This window comes from Zea mays, chromosome 9 (genome assembly GCF_902167145.1).
Source record: "Zea mays cultivar B73 chromosome 9, Zm-B73-REFERENCE-NAM-5.0, whole genome shotgun sequence".
NCBI classification, from domain to species: Eukaryota; Viridiplantae; Streptophyta; class Magnoliopsida; order Poales; family Poaceae; genus Zea; species Zea mays.
This window is the reverse complement of record NC_050104.1, coordinates 107731659-107753370: the sequence shown is the minus strand read 5'-3', so window position 1 is coordinate 107753370 and position 21712 is coordinate 107731659. Positions and strand designations below refer to the sequence as shown.

Sequence of the window (21712 nt, the reverse complement as noted above, 5' to 3'; positions counted from 1 at the left end):
AAATTCCAGAAAGATCAGGGCCCAAGCTATAAATGTTTTTCTAGACTCAGTGAGCATACAGAGTGGACGGTGGGTTAAACACAAAAGACGTCTTAGTTGAAGTTGTATACAATTTAACATGAGTCATGTTGACTAGAGGGTGGAAGGCTAGGTATTCTGCTCAATAGATCCAAGGTTCGATCTCTAGACAGCCATGGTTTGATTTTTTTTTTCTGCGCGGAGGACGGCAGAACGACAGACTACTTTTACCTTCTTAACAAGTAGTATAGATATAAAATTAATAATAAAAGTTGCTGGTCTAATTTCGTTCTCCTTTTCTCTCTTTCCAGATTGGGCCAACCACTTACTATGATATCGAGCCCAGTCCACCAACTAGCCTCCCAAGCCCAGGAAGAATGTCGTTCATCTCTCCACGTAGCCCGGCCCCGCCGCGTCCTCGTAGCGAGATGCGTCGCCGGCGGCGGTAGTTCCGAGTCGCGATCCGACGGCGGATTTGGCATCATTCCAGAGAGGCGCTGCACACGGAAGATCGAGGAAGTATCTCCAGCGGCTACGCCATCGGTACGGACCAGCAGCATCTCAACCAGTCCTCGAGTATTTAAACATGCCGTGCTCTTCACCTCTTCTAGCGGTTATGAGATGCTTTTGGCATTTTATTCTGACCAAACTGATCAGTCCAAAAAACAAGCCAGCTCTACTTTCCACCTCAAACAACGAAAAAAGTTCACCTTTTTTTTGTTTTCCACATCTGTGTCAAGACCAATAGTAAGGTATTCAGTTCTGCTTCGTGTCTGAATTCTGCAGTGTTTGAACCTCTAGCTGTTTTCAGGCATAATCTGAAACAGTCTGTCGGATCCTGCGACAAAACTGTTCTGGTCGTGCCCTGTCGCATTGTGCGTGACCCTTCTCTGAAACTGGCACGATTCCATGACGAGCCTGTAGCTAAAACGAGCCATGGCCTCTTGGGGGAAGGGACTGGCAGTTGTGAAACACTGAATGTTCAGTGCACGATTGCTTTCGCTCGCATTGGTTGCGTTCAGTTTTTGGTTTCTTCCAACCGCGGTCAAAAGTTTGCCTAGAGAGTCTTGGACCAAGCACTTGAGGAATGTGGTCCAGCCGTCCACGCATGGGTGGGTTTTCTTTGGTCGTTCCTCGAATGGCATCTGAGGATTTATTTTGATCTCCAGTTACAAAAGCTGAGTTAGTTAGAGAGAGCATGGCATCTATACCAATGGACTGTGGCTTCTGTAGATTAGTACACTGTTTTGCATCTGTGTAGTCAAAGGGGACCATGAACTCATTAGGGTCAAAACAATCTTGCTTTACTTTGCTTTCACCTTTTTTACGGAAAAGTTTGCTTGTATCCTAGCTTTTGTTCTTTTGAGAAAGTGACGGTGGCTGGGACATGAACCTGGGAATAGACTTGACATGTGCGCATGGAAATCCCATGCTGCTAATCTTTTGTTTCTTTCTTAGGCATGCTGTTCAGGAACAAAAAGAAATTTTACGATGCCGTAGTCGTAAATTCAACAATTTCAAAGTGATAGTTGGAAGGTAATGGTGTCCAGGTAAGCTTTGCAGATGTTGGGCAGAGGAATCAAAAGTTGATAACAGAATTGAACAAATTAAGTTTAACAAATTATCTGTAATGTAACTGTCGCTTAAAGTTGATAACAGCAGGATGTTTTTCATTTGTATAAATAAATGAAAAGAAAATTACTGGTTATTTGAGGGTAACAGTAAGCTGTTAGCCTGTTATGCTTTTGTTTTAGACAGAAAAGTAGATTAATGACAATGTAGAGTTGATTACTGGGTTGGTGGTTGTTTTCGATGACAAAATACTAAAGAATATTATATGGTGGCCTTTGAACAAACATAAAGTTCCAACAAAATACATTGGGCTCATTAAGAATATGTACAACAATGTTGCCACTGGTGTTTGAATAAGTGATGGAGGCATATATGACTTTCCGATTAGAATAGGACTACGTCAAGAGTCAACTTTGAGCTCTTAACTTTTTGCATTGGTGATGGCTGAGGTCACAAGGGATATACAATGAGATATTCTTTGGTATATGTCTTTTTCGGATGATATAGTGCTAGTTGATGAAAGTCAGACATGAGTAAATAAGAAACTAGAATTTTGGCGGGATACTCTATACTTCAAAGGTTTTAGACTCAATAGAACTAAAACCAAATATATGAGATGTGACTTAAGCATTACTACACACGAGGAAGTAGACCTTTCAGTATTTAGAATCAATGTGACAGAGAGACGAGGATATTGGTGAAGTGGTAGCCATAGGATATAAATAGGGTGGATAAAGTAGCATCTAGCATTATATTTGATAAGAGAGTATCATAGAAGCTAAAAGATAACTTTTATATGATGATGATTAGACTTGCTATGTTATATGTTGCATAATATTGACCTATAAAAAGGTGATATGTTCAGCAAATAAGTGTTATGAGAATACATATGTTGCATTAGATTTATGGACATACAAGAAGGGATCGAGTGTATAACGATGATACAAGTGATAGGTAGGGGTAGCATCAATTGAAAAAAGCTTGTCTAATACCGATTAAGATAGTTTGAATATGTCTAACGAAGACCTGTAGAGGGGACCAATGTGTATTAGGATCCTAAGGCACGATAGCAATAGAAAAAAAGGTAGCAGAAGGCTGAAGTTGATATGGAGTAAAAAGAGACTTAAAATGATGGAATATATCCAAAGATTTGTCTTGAATATGAGTACACTTAAATTTATGGAATATATCTAAAGCTTTAATCTAATAAGAGTACATAAAAAATGGGCTATCTATGTATTTGAAACTTAACTTATGTTTTTTATTGGGTTTCAACTCTAATCTACCCCAACTTGTTTAGGACAAACCGACAAAGGCTTATTATTGTTGATATTTAGCTGTTCTACGTCCATAAATTTTCAGCTGAAACTGTAATTTCTTTTTGGCTTATATCTGGTGATATGAGAAATCTCAATTAGGAGTTTGCTTTTTGACCTACCAGGATCTCCTGTTACTTTTTACTTTATGCAGATTTTCTTTAGGTCTTGATCTTTAACTTTGCTAGCGGCAAATATTAACTCATAGTCTCCAGAGTTTACGATTAAGTGGATGGATCCTTTACGTTTCTATTGACCAATAGAGCGTGCACAAGAGTCCAGTAACTAAGGCATCTCTCTCATGCACAAGAGTCCAGTAATTATTAGTAGTGGGGATTGGAGGATTTTGGTGCAAGACTTCACCATTCTCCTCAGAGCATATGTAAAATTCCTTTCTGATCATAACTTACATGTCAAGGTAGTTATTTCATATTGTCATGTTTCGCTTTGACCCAATTTATTTTTCTAGATTAAAGCAAAATTCGAGTTCAAGGGATTATTATTATTACATGATACAGTAATATATAGACATGGTGCTAGTGTTGTGGCGGTGCTGCTATTCAAATTTGAAAAGTCTCATAGTTTATACGAAGTTCAGTATCTGCTATGAGTTGACCAAAACTTTGCTTTTTGATGAGGGCTTTCATTTTATTATAGATTACTATTGCAATATGTGTTCTAATAATATATCCATAGACAGGTCAGGAGGACCGCAGCTAGCCTTCCAAGATGCCGCACCCTAAGTGCTGCTGGTTTCCAGCTCTCTACTTCTTCCACTAAGCCTACAAAGCTTAATGTCACCATCAGTTTGATCCAGAGCATCTTGAGCATGATCATCCTTTGTTGGACCCTGCCTTGTTCCATTCAAGTAACAGCCATTAAAAGTCCAAAGCACTTTTTACACAAATATATTCTCACAGCTAGAGCATCAAGAAAGGCCAAAGAAGATTTGAAGTGTAGGAATGATAGTTGCCTCTACGATTAGCATCGAAAAGATTAACTAATCGATAAAAGTGGCCTGGGATAAAGGAATCTTGGTAAGTTGTCAATTAAAAACTGATGGCTTGGTTGATCGCATTGGTCTTTTTGACTTTAGTTCCGTTCTTATCACATCAAAATTCAATAGATTACGTGACTAGTTGTAGGGAAAGATCAAGCGAAGCATTAAAGCCTGATCTGGAAGTTCAGTGTATGCGCGGCCTGCACTTTGCCTGTGGATGGACATGCCTTTTAAGCTTCATGATGCTTCTGTTAGCTGCCCTTTTGGAGCATGCCTGTTCTGTATTATTTTTTTTATGATGCTGTGAATATATATGTTATCTATAGCTAGGATAAATCTATAGATTGGGGACTGATTTGACTTGCTCCGTTCCATTTCATTCATATTTTTATTTCTGCGTGTGCTGCTTTCTAAATGATGGATGCCCTCTATCTAGATTTGTAGCATTGGGTTGAGTATTTATAGGGGGGACCAAGATTAAATTTTGTTCTAATTATATATTTCTCATTGGTGCTAAACCAAACTTATAGTGCAATAGCCTCCTACGTATATATCTTTGGCTTTGGCTTTGGCTTTGGATGTATGAAATAATCCCTCCCTACATTACATTCATTTTTTTTGTCAACTTTTGACGTTTCTATGAAATCCCTTTGTGGCACTGTATCATAACATATCTGTCCAATGACTCCATGTTACATTCATCTACTCGCTTCGTCCAAAAAGTATATTTACACAAATTATTTTTTCGTAAATTTGACTGGTGAAGTTTATATAAGATACTTTTAATATTTGTCTCTAAATAAGCTTACTATAAGAAAATATTCTATATTGATCTAATATACTTATTTAATATCAGACATGTATAGTATAAATATTAGTACAAAGTGAAACGTTCGGTGTGCTAACAGCTCCCACAGTGAGATCTAAGAAAGGAATAATTGAGACGAGCTTAATCTCTACGCAGAGAGACTTAATTAAACATAGGTAGTGTAGTGTAAAGGCTTCTCGCCACCATATGAGCCCTGTCCTTCAACTGTTATTATGTAGTGATTAAACTTAAAATTTTGACTCCTAAAAAAACTTAAATTGTAAGCTTTATTGAACCGGATAGAGTAGTTATCTCTTAGGCAAGCTACTCGTAACATTTTCTCCTCCTAAAGGCTAGTTTAGGAACTCGATTTTTTAAGGGATTTCTATTTTTCTAAGAAAAAATGAACTAATTTTTTTGAGAAAATATAAACACCTTGGAAAAATGGGTTCCTGGACGAGCCCTAAAGAGTAGTCCTGAAGAGGAGAATTCTTTTTTTTTGCATAAATAAGTAGAAACGACCGCTTCTTTTTTAAAGAATCAAAGAACAATTGTTAATACTTGTTTTCAGGCAGAGGACAAATCTGAATGCTGGAATCACTCGTTCCTGCTAGTTCCTGTCATGTCCCACGTACGGCTGGCCGTTGGACCCACTAGCTAGTAATCACGCCTTTTAAAGAAAAAAATTTCGAGAAAGGAATCTAGATGTCAGTTTTGTACGAAAACTTTGTTTTAAGGAATATATAATATTTTACGTCTTGTGTGATGATTTTAAACAATGTATGGCCACTTGGGAATATTCAAGTCTTAAACTAACCATTGTCTTTGTTTTCCAGAAAATAGGCAGACAAGTTCAGGAGAAACTTACTCGTGGAGGAATATGTTTATGTTGAGAGAAACCAGATCTTGGGTTGCTTAAGCTTTGTCTTCAAATCCCAAAAGCTGGTTGACTTTATATTCTTAGACAATGCTACTGGACCGTGCAACGTGGCCACAACAGGGATCTTCTGTGAAGTGCTTCCGTGAACACTCCTATGGTGCAAGGTATATTGTTGTGTGTTACTACAAGGTCGAGCTGCTGCTATTGCTGGTTCATCTCTACTCCACAGGGCAAGTTACCTCCGACTCTTTTCACAATTTCTTGTGATTTCTCATTGTCGAGACAATGAGCCAAGTTTCTCTAGAACCTTTTAGTCCTTGTGTTGTGTAAAACTAAAGACCTAGCTTTTTTTACTTATCTTTACTAGTCATGCTCACTGTTTATAAGTCATCAGATTAGTCATGATTACTCGAGCTAATCGGTTCTCCTACCCATCCAAGACTACTGACCCTACCACCTCGACCAAAAACCTGGTCATTTATTTGATTGGTCATCGAGTAAATGAGATTAATCGTTTGATTAGGTGGTGGAGCGACCACTCTAGGATTCTCAAGTGGGCTTAGGAGAGAAAAATTGGGCTGGGTTTCTGGCTTCTCAGTCTAATAGGGTTATACACAACACACAAAATAGGATCAAGGGAGAGGCACAAGCACACCATTACACCAAGCCTTATGCTCCCTCATTGCCTCTCTAGTTTTGAGCTCATCCTCCATCGGTGAGTGTACTTCACTACTTCTTACCTTCACAGTCCTCGATCTTCTTTCTTTGCCTTTGATTGTCATGCTTGATGTTGCCGGAAGCCTAGATCTACTACATGTTGTATGCTCTTATCTTATTGATGTTTCTTAGTTGTTGTCTTTATGTTTGCGTGATGCTATTGTTCTACCCTCTGCCCCTTGGTGCTTGTTGTTGGCTTGCTACTCCTATGTACACATGTACCCCTTTTTTCTTGTTGTTGCTGCTATGCTCTCTTGCATGTTATTCATGTGTATAACTGAATACCTCTTCATGTGTAGAAGTGGATATAGAATAATAGCATGCAAGGGTGGAAATGATAATTTCTAATCCTAGAGAACTTTGTTGCCACAACTGGTAATTCCTATGTAGCCTCAACTGCTCTAGGTCATTCTTCCTTAGTTGAGAAAGCTATAGCAAAACTACTAGTAGAACTTCACGACCAATCTATTGATCCTACGAGGAAGGCTCGATCTATAGACCCAATATCAAAGTATGGGTGGTGGCCAGATCCTACAAAGAAAGACTTTGTTTATTCTATACAAAGTTAATACATGGAGGAATAATCAAGTTCAAGTAGAACCTTGTTGGGGATTATGTGTTGAATATATGTATAAAAGGCAATCATGACCTATGAGAATGGTAATAGTCATTTAGCGTAAAAGCCCATTAGAAGAGGTCTACATATATGAAAGGCATAACATGCTAGAGACTCGCTCTAGTCGTCATCGTCGTTTCTCTCCCTAGGGTTGTGGGTGCCCAAGGTACTCCTGCTATTTCTCTCATTGCATGTGTGGTGCTAGCTCACAAGCGTCATGGTGTTTTATCCCCGCATATGTGGATACCATGGACACGTTATTATTGTTGATGTGATGTTGACCAGCAATGAACATGAGGAGCACATGTGAACATGTTGTTGAAGGTGGTACACGAGGACAAATGACTACTTCCATTACATCATCATGTTCTTCTTCCATTTCTTGTGCATCTAGTGGTAACAATCCATGATTCTCTACTCGCATGTTATCTTGGCTAAACGTTGTACATATGCTAGTGTGTAGTGTACCTATTCCCCTACATTATGGTGATGCATTAGCATGTCCAAGCAGTCCTAGAATAGTTACTAAAGAGATGGATGATTACATCAAAAAGAATTCTAGGACTATGTTTGTGAATACAATGAATACATCTCAAGAAGGTGAAGAAGATGTAGATGAAGAGGAACAAGCTGATGAACCTGGAACTAAACCATCACAAGTGCTAAGTTTTGGTACAAAAGCTAAGCAAGCAAGGAAGAAAGTTTCACAAAGTGTCATCACATCCTTTGTTGTTTATGCTCCACCAAAACCCCAAACTCAAAAGAAGTCTAAGTTAGTAAGTGCCATGCTTCGCAAGACACCAGAAGTAGTTGTGGAGAGACATAATGGCAAGACCTCTTAACCTGCTCTTGAGCACTACACAAAAAGATAAGAAGGCTAAATAAATTATTGATGACCATGTTGCTAATTTCTTCTATGAGAATGGTATTATCGTTAAATGTGATTAACTCTAGAAGTTGGAAGATTATGCTAGCACTACCGGAATCCGGCTCTTTGCCGAGTGCTTTCTACCGGCACTCGGCAAAGTCCCGCTCTCGATAACGACCACGTTTACTGAGAGCAGGACTCTCGGCACAGAAATACACTCGGCAAAGAAATCTTTGCCGAATGCCAAACACTCGGTGAATGCGGCGCTCGACAAAGGGCCGTCAGCAGTCGTCTATAGCTGACGGCTGTTATCTTTGCCGAGCGCCAAGCTTTAGCACTCGGTAAAGAAGCTTCTTTACCAAGAAGGAACACCTGGGCACCGGTAAAGCTTCTTTGCCGAGTATTGTGGCCCTGGCACTCGGCAAAGAAGCAAGCTTTGCCGAGTGCCTCCTAGACCACTCGACAGAGAAACTGACAAAGGGCCCCACTGGTGGACCCTTTGCCGAGTGTAGGCTGGTGGACCCTAAACCCTAAAACCCTAAAACCCTAAACCCTAGACACTCGGCAAAGAGGTAATCTCTTTGCCGAGTGTTCTAGGTGACACTCAGCAAAGAGGTATTAGGTGACACTCGACAAAGAGGTAATATCTTTGCCGAGTGTTCTAGGTGACACTCAGCAAAGAGGTATTAGGTGACACTCGGCAAAGAGGTAATCTCTTTGCCGAGTGTCACCTAGAACACTCGGCAAAGGTGTCGTCTCCGTTCCAAGGCACCGTGACAGCGGCTTTTCTTTGCCGAGTACCGAGTGACACTCGGCAAAATTTTTGTCGAGTGCCCGATAAAAAGTACTCAGCAAAGAAGTCGTTGCCGATGTACTTTTTGCCGAGCTCTCTTTGCCGAGTGTCACACTCGACAAAGTTTTTGCCGAGTGTTTTTTAGGCTTTTCCAAGTGCTTCAGGCACTCGACAAAGCGCCCGATTTCGGTAGTGTAGAGAGTCTATTAGGTAATTTGGTTCTAGGTACAACTCATGGTCATACCATGAGATTAAGACCCCATTTCTTGATATGGTTGAGGAAAGAATAACATATAATTAAGTAAGAAGCATAAGGATTCTTGGAAGGAATATGATTCTGGACTCATGTTTAATGGATGGACTAACATGCATGGGTCATTTGCCATCTCATCAGTTTTCTTGACAACAGTCTAGTAGGGACCTTCTTCTTAGGTCGAGTGGATGCTTCAAGTGAGGTACAAGATGCAAACATATTACTTGATAAGATTTGTTGGGGGCCTTCGGCTTACGAAGGTCCTCAAAAACATGATTTAACAGTATTTCTGGAGTATAATGTGTGAACAGGTATCTTCGGACTCGAGTCGGTATCACAGTAGGAGAAGCCCAAAATAATACGAAGGTTGATACAGCGCCGAAGATGTGAGCGGGAAAGCTTCGGCGTGGTGGCAGAAAATAAAACCGACTTAAAGATGAAAAGGCCATTCAGACCTCGGTGGATTACTATAGAACTATTACCAAATGTGAAGGGCATGAATGTAATTCTGTATGGGCTGTGTCCCGTGCCTATAAATAGGTGAACAGTATCCCCGTACTGTTCACGCTGACTTGGCATTCGCTCTAGCGTCACGCTTGTACTTTTACTTTCCTTCAAGCCGAAGGTACATTTGTAATTTGTTATTGTTTACATAAGTAGCATAAATAAAAATAAATTGATAATAATGTTTAAAGTGATCATGCTATTTTCCATATTTTACATATGAATCTTTCTTCATCTTTTATTATGATGATGAAGGTATGCCCTTCATAACCTTCGTCCGAAATTCATTATATCCGAAGGGAGATAATGCTTCGAAGGACGAAGGATTTTACCAATTAACGTTTTTCGTTTTGCCTTGTTCTTAACTCATAGCACTTGAGAACAAGTCCCCAACATTGGCGCCCACCTCCGGTGAACTCACTACCACCCTTTGAGTTTTTTAACACCTTCGGCGATCATAAACCTTCGCTATGGCGCCGAAGAAAGCTTCAGCAACTGGGGCTGCAGCTCTGCAACCGCTGGACCCCAATCAGGAGACTCTCTCTTCGGGAGGCCCGAAGCCAGAAGAGGAAGGCTGTCAGCCCGACACCGCAAGAGGATGAGCTAGACCAAGAGATCAGAGACATGGAGATGCTTCATCAACAAGTGCAGAGGAAGAAGGAAAAGATGGCCAAGCTAGCTGAACTGCAAAGGCAGATAGACGAAGCTTCTGAAGAAGTTCGCCATCTTACTCACGATGAGCAGAACCGAAGGCCTCAGAACCAAAACCTTCATCAGGAAGGTTTCCTCAACGAAGATGACTGGTATGACAATTTCCATCATGGAAATTTTATTTTTGATGATGCTTCTCCTCTTTCCGCTGAGCTGCAGGCTACACCTTGGCCTCCGTCCTATAAGCCGCCCCAGCTTCCCATATTCGACGCCCATTCAGACCCGAAGCAGTTTTTGATGAGCTACGAAGCAACAGTATCTTCGTATGGTGGCAATGTTGCAGTCATGACAAAGTCTTTTGTTATGGCTGTCAGGAGTGTCGCTCAAACCTGGTATTCCTCCCTTCGACCAGGAACGATCACTTCATGACAAAAACTGAAGGACATGTTGCTAACCAGCTTCCAAGGGTTTCAGACGAAGCCGGTCACTGCTCAGGCCCTGTTCCAGTGCACCCAGGATCACGAAGAATACCTTCAGGCGTATGTCAGGAGGTTCTTGCGTTTGAGGGCGCAGGCACCAACGGTGCCCAACGAAATTGTCATTGAGGTCATGATCAAGGGACTTCGGCCTGGACCTTCAGCTCAGTACTTTGCTAGGAAGCCTCCTCAAACTTTGGAGAAGCTGCTCCAGAAGATGGACGAGTATATTCGTGCCGACAATGATTTTCGCCAAAGAAGGGAGGAGGCTTTCAGGTTTTCCGAAATGACCAGGGGCTTCGGAGGAAGATTCTATCCGAGGCACGTCAGGTCAATTCACAACTCTACTCAAAATGATGATAAGGGGAGTCAGCAGCAAAGGCCACAGTGCTCCTCACAGGCTTCGGGGCAACAGCAAAGCTTCTTCCGGCCACCAGCTCCAAGAGGCAGAGGCGCCAGGGGCTTCGGCGGAAGATTTGGAGATCAACCAAGGAGAATATTTTGCTTGTTCTGTGGTGAAAATAAGGGCCATACCACCAGGATGTGTCATGTTACCATCCAGAAGCAAAAGGAGATAGCTGAAGCTGCGGCACAACAAGCTCAGTCGAAGCAGGTCATGCATACTGCTTCGTACCATTCGCCTTACATCCCAGAATACGTAGGCAATCACCCTGCAGTTTCTGTTGCTTCGGCAAGTCAACCTCAAGCTTCCTGGCAACAGCCTCCGCCTCCACCACCGCTGCAACAAGGTCAACAGCCAGAAGGGGGCCAATATGCTCCACATCAAAGGGACTTCAGAGAACAATCCGAAGCTCGCACAGTCAATAGCACTGTGCCAGAGTCGAAGCACATATATTGACAAATATCCTACCTTGACAGCAGTCTTTTCCATTCAATTTTATTTTCTGTGTAATAAAGGACATTTTTTAAATTTCAAGTAATAGTTTTGTTGTTTGCCACAAGGAAAACATATCTTCTACACAGGCTTAAGTTGTCGAAGCTTGAAAATTTGCAATAGCAAGGAGGACCTTCGGATTATTAAATTTATTTTAAAAAAAGACACGGTATGAATTCTTCGAAGCAACAAAAAGTCGTTCCAAAAGGAGCGCAGTGTAAGTTTTTTGCTCCAAAGTCGTTCCTAAGGGAATGCAGAGCTTACAGCGAAAAATAAACGCTGATTCCGCCGAAAGTAAAAGGCGAAGAAGCTCCAAAGTCGTTCCTAAGGGAATGCAGAGCTTACAGCGAAAAATAAACGCTGATTCCGCCGAAAGTAAAAGGCGAAGAAGCTCCAAAGTCGTTCCTAAGGGAATGCAGAGCTTACAGCGAAAAGTCAACGCTGATTCCGCTGAAGTAAAAAGCGAAGAAGCTCCTAAGGGAGGCTTACAGCAAAAAGTCAACGCTGATTCAAAAAAGATTATGTATTTTATTGCAGGGATGTGTGTATAGCTTCGAAACGAATACCTTTTCTCATAGCATAACATCATCACATCATTTTGCATAGCATAAGCATCATACATCATTCTGCATATGGCACAAGAAGGGGATACAATATTGATCTTCGGAATGTAGCTTCGGAATATATTTTCACGAAGTTTGGATGTTCTTCATCAGAACGCTGTGGGTATTGTTGCGATAAATGAAAATTCTGCTTTACGAAGCATGAAAAGAAGGGAAGGTGTTTTTTCGTCAAAGACTCAAAAACGGTACGTATGTAAAATTTCATGCATCGTAAAGAATTGAATCATGAAAAACAAGTTTATTACATTCAGGGTTACAAGATATTACACATATTACATTTCAGAAGTTTTTACAGCAACACCTAGTCTTCCCTAAGCACTACTTCTGCAGCTTCGTTCAGGAGTTGATTGACAACTTGATCCATGATAGCTTCAGCCATCTTTTTAATTTCATCGTCATCCTTCGGGGGAGGACCCGGAGACGCTTTAGTAGGATCTGAGGGAGGACAGGATACAGATACATTGCTATTACAAATTGCGAACGAAGTTTAAAATTAAAAATTACAACACAATAAAAACCATTAGTTAATACCTATTTGCCCTTCGGGCTCTCCACTTTTTTCAGCAGCCTCAGCTACTTCTCTAGCATCGTGAATACCCTTTTCGCTTTTTCGGATAATTTCTCGGGCCATTTCTCGGCCACCATTATCCCAGACATCGGTGAAAAATTTTCCACCAACTATGCTAGCTTCGGCTGAAGGATCTCTTGCATCTTCGAAGGACAAGGTAGCTTCGGATTGTGCTAAAATCTTTACATGCTTGCAGCCCTTTTTCTCCAAAATGGTGGCAATTCCCCTGGCACCCGAGAAAGCACATATGTCTCCGCGGCTATTTAAAATTTCCTCGAAGGCCTCAGCTTCGTGAGTAATCCATTCGATGGGACCTTCGGGGTTGCCTCTTGTAAAGTTCTCTTCACTCGAGAACGCGCCGACATTGGCGAAGCTAGCTTTCAACTTCTTGGCACACTCTATAGATTTGTTATAGCATCTTTTCTTGGATGAACGAAGCTCTTCAACAGTTCCCTCTAAATGATTTGCCCATTGATCGCTAAGTTCTCGCTTCGTTTCTTCAAGTATGCGTTCTTCTTTGGCTCTGGCCAGTTGTCTTCGAAGATCTTCAATTTCACGCTTCTGAGCTTCAGCTTGACTGAAAGGGAAATGTGCCCTTGGGCCATTTCTAAGTATTTTGGTGGTTTAGTGTCCAACACAAGTGCCTAAGTGTAAAATGGTGGACAAAGTACAAATCAATGATAAAGGTATGTTTCTCAGACTTAGTACACTGTTTTAGAGACTAATGTATTGTGTCTAAGTGCTGGAAACAGGAAAAATCGAATTGGAAATGAGATGGCCTTGTTCAGCCAAAGTCTGCTGAGTCTGGGAGCACCGGACTGTCCGGTGGTGCACCGGACAGTGTCCGGTGCGCCAGGCTGGCTCGAGTGAACTGGCCGCTCTCGGGAATCCACCAGCGACGTACGGCTATAATTCACCGGACTGTCCGGTGTGCACCGGACTGTCCGGTGAGCCAACGGTCGGCCGGGCCAACGGTCGGCCGCGCGATCTGCGCGGGACACGTGGCCGAGCCAACGGCTAGAAGGGGGCACCGGACTGTCCGGTGTGCACCGGACATGTCCGGTGCGCCAACGGCTCTCTGGCGGCCAACGGTCGGCTGCGCCAGTTAAGGAAAGAAATCGGGCACCGGACAGTGTCCGGTGTGCACCGGACTGTCCGGTGCGCCACTCGACAGAAGGCAAGAATTGCCTTCCCAGATTGCTCTCAACGGCTCCTAGCTGCCTTGGGGCTATAAAAGGGACCCCTAGGCGCATGGAGGAGTAGACCAAGCATCCTTTGAGCACTATTGATCACTCACACATCATTCTTGCGCACTTGTTCGACATTCTAGTGATTTGAGCTCCGTTCTAGTGTGCTAGTCTTTTTGAGCTCAAGTCTGGGTCTTGTGTGTGCGTATTCGCTGTGATCTTTGTGTCTTGTGTGAGTTGCTAATCCCTCCCTTGCTCTGTGCTTCTTTGTGAACTTCAAGTGTAAGGGCGAGAGGCTCCAAAGTGTGGAGATTCCTCGCAAACGGGATTAAGAAAAGCAAAGCAAAACACCGTGGTATTCTAGTGGGTCTTTGGACCGCTTGAGAGGGGTTGATTGCAACCCTCGTCCGTTGGGACGCCACAACGTGGAGTAGGCAAGCGTTGGTCTTGGCCGAACCACGGGATAACCACCGTGCCATCTCTGTGATTGATATCTTTGTGGTTATTGTGGTTTGTTGAGACTCTACTCTAGCCACTTGGCAATTATTGTGCTAACCTTAACCAAGTTTTGTGGCTTAAGTTTTCAAGTTTTATAGGATCACCTATTCACCCCCCCTCTAGGTGCTCTCAATTGGTATCAGAGTCGTTCTCTTCAAGAAGGGACTAATCGCCCGAAAGAGATGGATCCTAAGGGAAAGGGGATGGTGGTCAACAACGAGAAGGAGTCTATCTTCAACGAGCCGAAGGATGACAAGCCTACCGACTCGGGTTCAAGCCACAAGCGCAAAGACGGGAAGAAGAAGACAAGGCGCATCAAGGAGATCGTCTACTACGACAGCGACGAATCTTCCTCTTCCCAAAAGGACGACGACGACTACGAGAAAAAGAAAACGGTCAATTCGAACTTTTCTTTTGATTACTCTCGTATTCCTCAAAGTACAAATGCTCATTTATTATCTATTCCACTTGGTAAACCTCCTCATTTTGATGGAGAGGACTACGGATTTTGGAGTCACAAAATGCGTAGTCACTTGTTCTCTCTCCATCCTAGCATATGGGAGATTGTAGAGAGTGGAATGCACTTTGATAGTACGGATAGTCCCATGTTCATTAATGAGCAAATTCATAAAAATGCACAAGCTACTACTGTTCTTCTAGCTTCATTGTGCAAGGATGAATACCACAAAGTGAGCGGCTTGGATAACGCCAAGCAAATCTGGGACACCCTCAAGATCTCTCATGAGGGGAATGACGTCACAATGCTCACCAAGATGGAGTTGGTGGAGGGCGAACTCGGGAGGTTCGCTATGATAAGGGGAGAAGAGCCAACCCAAACGTACAACCGGCTCAAGACCCTTGTCAACAAGATAAGAAGCTATGGAAGCACGCGATGGACGGACCACGATGTCGTCCGCCTAATGCTAAGGTCTTTTACTGTCCTTGATCCTCATCTTGTAAACAATATTCGTGAGAATCCTAGGTACACCAAGATGACGCCCGAGGAGATACTTGGAAAGTTCGTGAGCGGGCGAATGATGATCAAGGAGGCTAGATACGTGGATGATGCATTGAATGGCCCAATCCAAGAGCCTCAAACTATCGCTCTCAAAGCAACAAGAAGCAAGGAGGCGTTACCAAGCAAGGTGGCGCAAATTGAGGCAGCCGGGCTTAACAATGAAGAAATGGCCCTCATCATCAAGCGCTTCAAGACGGCGCTAAGGGGTCGCAAGGAGCATTCAAACAAGACCAAGACGAAGGGGAAGCGCTCATGCTTCAAGTGCGGTAAGATTGGTCACTTTATCGCTAATTGTCCCGATAATGATAGTGACCAGGAAAAAAAGAGTGGAAAATGGGAAAAGAAGAAGAATTACAAGAAGGCAAAGGGCGAGGCACATATTGGAAAGGAGTGGGATTCGGACTGCTCCACGTCCGACTCCGACAACGAAGGACTCGCCGCCACCGCCTTCAACAAGTCATCTCTCTTTCCCAACGAGCATCACACATGCCTCATGGCTAAGGAGAAGAAAGTAAGTACTCGAAACTCTACTTATGCTTCTTCAAGTGAGGATGAGTCTAGTGATGATGATGAAATAGACTATTCATGCTTATTTAAGGGCTTAGATAGATCTAAGATTGACAAGATTAATGAATTGATTGATGCTTTAAATGATAAGAATAGGCTTCTAGAAAAGCAAGAGGATCTTTTGTATGAAGAACATGATAAGTTTGTAGAGGCACAAAAATCCCTTGCATTAGAAATTAAGAGGAATGAAATGCTTGCTTGTGAGTTGTCTACATGCCATGATTCTATTTCTAGCTTAAAGAGCATAAATGATGATTTGAATGCTAAGTTAAGAATAACTAGTAAATCAACATCTTGTGTAGAAAATGATGTTATTTGCAATAGGTGTAGAGATTTTGATATTGATGCTTGTAGTGAACACATAGTCTCTATTGCAAAATTAAATGATGAAGTTGCTAGTCTTAATACCCAACTTAAGACTAGCAAAAGTGAATTTGACAAATTAAAATTTGCAAGGGATGCCTACACAATTGGTAGACACCCCTCAATTAAGGATGGTCTTGGCTTCAAGAGGGAAGTCAAGAACTTAACAAGCCATAAGGCTTCCATCTCCACAAAGGAGAAAGGGAAGGCCCCTATGGCAAGTAATGCTAAAAAGAACCATGCCTTCATGTACCATGATAGAAAATTTTCTAGAAATGTTCATGATGATAGGAGTTGTAATGCTTTTGACTCTCATGCCATGTTTGCTTCTAGTTCTTCCTATATGCATGATAGAAACGTGTTTAGAAGAAATGTTGTTCATCATATGCCTAGGAGAAATGTTGTCAATATTCCTAGGAAAGTGAATGAACCTTCTACAATTTATCATGCTTTAAATGCATCCTTTGCTATTTGTAGAAAGGATAGGAAGATAGTTGCTAGGAAATTAGGGGCAAAATGCAAGGGTGATAAAACTTGCATTTGGGTCCCTAAGGAAATTGTGACTAACCTTGTAGGACCCAACAAGAGTTGGGTACCTAAGACCCAAGCCTAAATTTGCCTTGCAGGTTTATGCATCCGGGGGCTCAAGCTGGATTATCGACAACGGATGCACAAACCATATGACGGGGGAGAAGGAGATGTTCACCTCCTACGTCAAGAATAAGGATTCTCAAGATTCAATCATATTCGGTGATGGGAACCAAGGCAAGGTGAAAGGTTTAGGCAAGATTGCAATATCCAATGAGCACTCTATCTCTAATGTGTTTTTAGTTGAGTCTCTTGGATATAATTTACTATCTGTTAGTCAATTATGCAATATGGGATATAATTGTCTATTCACTAATATAGATGTGTCTGTCTTTAGAAGATGTGATGGTTCACTAGCTTTTAAGGGTGTACTAGACGGCAAACTTTATTTAGTTGATTTTGCAAAAGAGGAGGCCGGTCTAGATGCATGCTTAATCGCTAAGACTAGCATGGGCTGGCTGTGGCATCGCCGCTTAGCACATGTGGGGATGAAGAACCTTCACAAGCTTCTAAAGGGAGAACACGTGATAGGTTTGACTAACGTGCAATTCGAAAAAGATAGACCTTGTGCAGCTTGTCAAGCAGGTAAACAAGTGGGAGGAGCACATCACAGCAAGAATGTGATGACCACCTCAAGACCTCTGGAGCTGCTGCATATGGACCTCTTCGGACCCGTCGCTTATCTAAGCATAGGGGGAAGTAAGTATGGTTTAGTCATTGTGGATGATTTTTCCCGCTTCACTTGGGTATTCTTTTTACAGGATAAGTCTGAGACCCAAGGAACCCTCAAGCGCTTCCTAAGGAGAGCTCAAAACGAGTTTGAGCTCAAGGTGAAGAAGATAAGGAGCGACAATGGGTCCGAGTTCAAGAACCTTCAAGTGGAGGAGTTCCTTGAGGAGGAGGGGATCAAGCACGAGTTCTCCGCTTCCTACACACCTCAGCAAAATGGTGTGGTAGAGAGGAAGAACAGGACGCTCATAGATATGGCGAGGACTATGATTGGAGAATTCAAGACCCCCGAGCGTTTTTGGTCGGAAGCTGTGAACACGGCTTGCCACGCCATCAACAGGGTCTACCTTCACCGCCTCCTCAAGAAGACGTCGTATGAGCTTCTAACCGGTAACAAACCCAATGTATCTTACTTTCGTGTATTTGGGAGCAAATGCTACATTCTAGTGAAGAAGGGTAGAAATTCTAAGTTTGCTCCCAAAGCTGTAGAAGGGTTTTTGTTAGGTTATGATTCAAATACAAAAGCGTATAGTGTCTTCAACAAATCATCAGGTTTAGTTGAAGTCTCTAGCGACGTTGTATTTGATGAGACTAATGGCTCTCCAAGAGAGCAAGTTGTTGATCTTGATGATGTAGATGAAGAAGACGTTCCAACGGCCGCGATACGCACCATGGCGATTGGAGATGTACGGCCTCAGGAACAATTGGAGCAAGATCAACTGTCTTCCTCAACTATGGTGCTTCCCCCAACCCAAGATGACGAACAGGTACCTCAAGTGGAGGCGCATGATCAAGGGGGAGCACAAGATGTTCAAGTTGAAGAGGAAGAAGCACCTCAGGCACCTCCAACCCAAGTTCGAGCGACGATTCAAAGGGATCATCCTGTCGACCAAATATTGGGTGATATTAGCAAGGGAGTAACTACTCGTTCAAGATTAGTTAGTTTTTGTGAGCATTACTCCTTTGTCTCTTCTATTGAGCCTTTCAGGGTAGAAGAGGCCTTGCTAGATCCGGACTGGGTGTTGGCCATGCAGGAGGAACTCAACAACTTCAAGCGCAATGAAGTTTGGACACTGGTGCCTCGTCCCAAGCAAAATATTGTGGGAACCAAGTGGGTGTTCTGCAACAAACAAGACGAGCACGGAGTGGTGACAAGGAACAAGGCTCGACTTGTGGCAAAAGGTTATGCCCAAGTCGCAGGTTTGGACTTTGAGGAGACCTTTGCTCCTGTGGCTAGGCTAGAGTCCATTCGTATTTTGCTAGCATATGCCGCTCACCATTCTTTCACGTTGTTCCAAATGGATGTGAAGAGCGCTTTCCTCAACGGGCCAATCAAGGAGGAGGTGTACGTAGAGCAACCCCCTGGCTTTGAGGATGAACGGTATCCCGACCACGTTGTAAGCTCTCTAAGGCGCTCTATGGACTTAAGCAAGCCCCAAGAGCATGGTATGAATGCCTTAGATATTTCTTAATTGCTAATGCTTTCAAGGTTGGGAAAGCCGATCCAACTCTTTTCACTAAGACTTGCAATGGTGATCTTTTTGTGTGCCAAATTTATGTCGATGACATAATATTTGGTTCTACTAACCAAAAGTCTTGTGAAGAGTTTAGCAGGGTGATGACGCAGAAATTCGAGATGTCGATGATGGGCGAGTTGAACTACTTCCTTGGGTTCCAAGTGAAGCAACTCAAGGATGGCACCTTCATCTCTCAAACGAAGTACACGCAAGACTTGCTAAAGCGGTTTGGGATGAAGGACGCAAAGCCCGCAAAGACTCCGATGGGGACCGACGGACACACCGACCTCAACAAAGGAGGTAAGTCCGTTGATCAAAAAGCATACCGGTCCATGATAGGTTCTTTGCTTTATTTATGTGCTAGTAGACCGGATATTATGCTTAGCGTATGCATGTGTGCTAGATTTCAATCCGATCCTAAGGAGTGTCACTTAGTGGCTGTGAAGCGGATTCTTAGATATTTAGTCGCTACGCCTTGCTTCGGGATCTGGTATCCAAAGGGGTCTAACTTTGACTTGATTGGGTACTCAGATTCCGACTATGCTGGATGTAAGGTCGATAGGAAGAGTACATCGGGGACGTGCCAATTCTTAGGAAGGTCCCTGGTGTCATGGAACTCTAAGAAACAAACTTCCGTTGCCCTATCCACCGCTGAGGCCGAGTATGTTGCCGCAGGACAGTGTTGCGCGCAACTACTTTGGATGAGGCAAACCCTCAGGGACTTTGGCTACAATCTGAGCAAAGTCCCACTCCTATGTGATAATGAGAGTGCTATCCGCATGGCGGAAAATCCTGTTGAGCACAGCCGCACAAAGCACATAGACATCCGGCATCACTTTTTAAGAGACCACCAGCAAAAGGGAGATATCGAAGTGTTTCATGTTAGCACCGAGAACCAGCTAGCCGATATCTTTACCAAGCCTCTAGATGAGAAGACTTTTTGCAGGTTGCGTAGTGAGCTAAATGTCTTAGATTCGCGAAACTTGGATTGATTTATATCATACACATGTTTATGCCTTTGATCATGTTCCTTATGCATTTTGTTGCTTATTTATGGTGCTCAAGTTGTACAAACACTCCCTGGACCTCACAAGTCTGTTGCAAAGTGATGCACATTTTTAGGGGGAGCTGTGTTACAACTTGACCCTTTGAGACTAACCATGTGCTTGAGTTTGCTTATTTTAGTCTCAAAGGAGATTTGAAAGGGAAAAGGTGGACTTGGACCATGAAAGACTTCCACTGCACTCCGATGAGAGGGTAACTAATTCCAAGTTCATCTCATGTACTCTTATTGCCTTTGTATTCTTATTGAAGATTTTGGTGAGGCAATGGGGTTCTAGGGCCAAGATTGAACCCGTTTTGGTGCTTGATGCCAAAGGGGGAGAAAATAAAGGCCAAAGAAATAGATGGATCAGCTACCACTTGAGAAATTTTTGAAAATAGTAGATTAGAGCTTTTGGTTTGTCAAAACTCTTTTATTGTCTCTTATGTCAAAAGTTGGCCTCTTGTGGGGAGAAGTGTTGATTATGGGAAAAAGGGGAGCTTTTGGAATCCTTGATCAAATTTCTTTGGAAAACATCTCTTTATGTCTCTACAAGTGGTTTTGACTTAGAGATAGGAATTTGAGTTTGATTTGCAAAAACAAACCAAGTGGTGGCATAGAGTGATCCATATATGTCAAATTTGAATCAAAATAATTTGAGTTCTTATTTGAAGTGATTTTGTACTTGTTCTACTTGCGTTATGTTGTGTTGGCATAAATCACCAAAAAGGGGGAGATTGAAAGGGAAATGTGCCCTTGGGCCATTTCTAAGTATTTTGGTGGTTTAGTGTCCAACACAAGTGCCTAAGTGTAAAATAGTGGACAAAGTACAAATCAATGATAAAGGTATGTTTCTCAGACTTAGTACACTGTTTTAGAGACTAATGTATTGTGTCTAAGTGCTGGAAACAGGAAAAATCGAATTGGAAATGAGATGGCCTTGTTCAGCCAAAGTCTGTTGAGTCTGGGAGCACCGGACTGTCCGGTGGTGCACCGGACAGTGTCCGGTGCGCCAGGCTGGCTCGAGTGAACTAGCCGCTCTCGGGAATCCACCAGCGACGTACGGCTATAATTCACCGGACTGTCCGGTGTGCACCGGACTGTCCGGTGAGCCAACGGTCGGCCGGGCCAACGGTCGGCCGCACGATCTGCGCGGGACACGTGGCCGAGCCAACGGCTAGAAGGGGGCACCGGACTGTCCGGTGTGCACCGGACACGGCTCTCTGGCGGCCAACGGTCGGCTGCGCCAGTTAAGGAAAGAAATCGGGCACCGGACAGTGTCCGGTGTGCACCGGACTGTCCGGTGCGCCACTCGACAGAAGGCAAGAATTGCCTTTCCAGATTGCTCTCAACGGCTCTTAGCTGCCTTGGGGCTATAAAAGGGACCCCTAGGCGCATGGAGGAGTAGACCAAGCATCCTTTGAGCACTATTGATCACTCACACATCATTCTTGCGCACTTGTTCGACATTCTAGTGATTTGAGCTCCATTCTAGTGTGCTAGTCTTTTTGAGCTCAAGTCTGGGTCTTGTGTGTGCGTATTCGCTGTGATCTTTGTGTCTTGTGTGAGTTGCTAATCCCTCCCTTGCTCTGTGCTTCTTTGTGAACTTCAAGTGTAAGGGCGAGAGGCTCCAAAGTGTGGAGAT

The 21712-nt window shown here is 43.0% G+C and overlaps 1 long non-coding RNA gene across 1 annotated transcript; it reads left to right on the top strand.

Moving 5' to 3' along the window:
• Positions 1-403: 403 nt before the first annotated feature.
• LOC103638812 (uncharacterized) lies at positions 404-5980 on the top strand. The gene is made up of 2 exons (XR_559042.3): positions 404-561; positions 5551-5980. It is a non-coding gene; the product is annotated as an uncharacterized lncRNA (long non-coding RNA).
• The last annotated feature ends 15732 nt before the right edge of the window (positions 5981-21712 follow it).